Below are 2,186 nucleotides of genomic sequence, written 5' to 3'. Positions count from 1 at the left end.
GGAGGGGCAGCGGCGAGAGGCTAGCTGCGGCAAGGGGCACCGGCACGGCCGCCCTAACAGCGCCGCCTCGGTCGCAGGGGTTAGAGAGCAGCCGGGCAGCCCGGGAGGGAAGCGGCAGCCCGCGAAGGGGGGAAGGGGGGGCTCCGCGCAAACCGCTAACGGGAGCCGGGGGGTGTGGGGAGCTGGGGGTGGCAGCAGCGGCAAGAGGCAACGTCGGGAGGGGGGGCTCCGCGCAAACCGGTAAGGGGGGCCGGGGGGTGTGGGGGGGGGCGGGTGGCGGCCGCGGCAAGAGGCAACGGCAGGCGGGGGGGCTCCGCGCAAACCGGCAGCGGGGGGGGGGGGCGGGGGGTAGCGGCAAGAGGCAACGGCGGGGAAGGGGGGGCTCCGCACAAACCGGCAGCGGGGGGGGGGCGGGGGGTAGCGGCAAGAGGCAACGGCGGGAAGGGGGAGCTCCGCGCAAACCGGCAGCGGGGGGGGGGGCGGGGGGTAGCGGCAAGAGGCAACGTCGGGAGGGGGGGCTTCTGGTGCGGCCTGGGGTGGCTGAGAAGCCTGCAGAGCGTGCGGGGGAGGCTTCTGGTGCGGCCTGGGGTGGGACGGAAGCCTGCAGAGCGTGCGGGGGAGGCTTCTGGTGCGGCCTGGGGTGGGTCGGAAGCCTGCAGAGCGTGCGGGAGAGGCTTCTGCTGCGGCCTGGGGTGGCTGAGAAGCCTGCAGAGCGTGCGGGAGAGGCTTCTGCTGCGGCCTGGGGTGGGTCGGAAGCCTGCAGAGCGTGCGGGAGAGGCTTCTGCTGCGGCCTGGGGTGGGTCGGAAGCCTGCAGAGCTTGCGGGGGAGGCTTCTGGTGCGGCCTGGGGTGGGTCGGAAGCCTGCAGAGCATGCGGGGGAGGCTTCTGCTGCGGCCTGGGGTCTCTGGGTGGCCTCTAGAGAGGTGCAAAAGACCCTCTGGGTTGGGCTGGGGTGGCTCTTGGACCCCTGCCACACAGTGGAGAGAGGCCTCCGGCCCGCCACCTGTGTCCCTGTGTGCCTGAGTGCCTGTGTCCCTGTGTCCCTGTGTCCCTGTGTCCCTGAGTGCCTGAGTGCCTGTGTCCCTGTGTCCCTGTGTCCCTGAGTGCCTGAGTGCCTGAGTGCCTGTGTCCCTGTGTCCTTGTGTCCCTGTGTCCCTGTGTCCCTGTGTGCCTGAGTGCCTGTGTCCCTGTGTCCCTGTCTGTGTACCTGTGTGCGAGAGTGTCCGGCACGCCACCCAGCGGCGGCGGGCAAGCAGGTAGGCGGGTGGGCGGGCCGGCGAGGGCCAGTGTGAGTTTGGGGGGTGGGAGGGGAGGCGGCAGCTGGAAGCGTCAGAGGAGGGGGCGTGGCTCCGGCTGGCCCCGGGAGCAGGTTCCCGGGACCGGGACCGGCTGGACCCGGCGGGTGGTTGATCCCGGGGCGGGGGGCAGAGGCGGCGGGGAAGCGGCAGCTGCGTGTGCGGCGGGGGGGGTGGAGGGCGAACCGCGGCGGGAAGCGGATGCTTCAGAGCAGGTTACGGGGGCGGGGACGGACGACACCACCTGTCCCCGCCCCGGGACGGGCTGGACCCGGCGCCCTGGACCCGGCGCCGTGTACCCCGCCGCCGCCCCCGCCGCCGCCCCCCTCCGCCACCCCGGGACCCCGACGTTTTTTGGCGCCCGCGCCTTTTTTTGCTCCCCCGCCTGCCCGCGCTGCCCCGGGCCCTCCCCCGGGGCGGGGCGGAGGGAGGGACGGGGACGGACGGACGGGGTAGCCGGGGATCTCCGAGCGCGCGCCACCAGACCGAGGCGGGTGGGTCCCGCTGCGGCGGCGGCGGCGGCTGGGCGGCGGCTGGGCGGCGGGCAGCAAGCGACGGGCGGGGGGGGCAGGCTAGGGAGAGAGGGGGAGCGGCATGCGGTAGGGCTGGGGGGTTTGTTTCGGGGGGGGAGGGGTGGGGGGGGGGGTGGCAGCGGTCAGCGAGAGCGGGGAGAGGGGGAGCGGCATGCGGTAGGGGCTGGGGTGTTTTTGGGGTGGGGGCGTTGGGGGGATTAGCGGCGTGGCGGGGGCAGCCGAGCCAAGCGGCAAGCCGGGGGGCGGGCGGAGGGCGGCTTTAGGGCCGGAGGAGCGGAGCGCAACCTCCCCCGTGCAGGCTCCAGCGTGGAGAGCAGCAAGTTTTTGGGGACGGGGGACGACGGACGGGAGGGGCAGC

The sequence above is a fragment of the Melanerpes formicivorus genome, unplaced genomic scaffold, assembly GCF_026170545.1.
Source record: "Melanerpes formicivorus ecotype bairdi unplaced genomic scaffold, bMelFor1.0.p_v2 SCAF_633, whole genome shotgun sequence".
NCBI lineage: Eukaryota > Metazoa > Chordata > Aves > Piciformes > Picidae > Melanerpes > Melanerpes formicivorus.
This window is presented reverse-complemented; position numbering follows the sequence as displayed.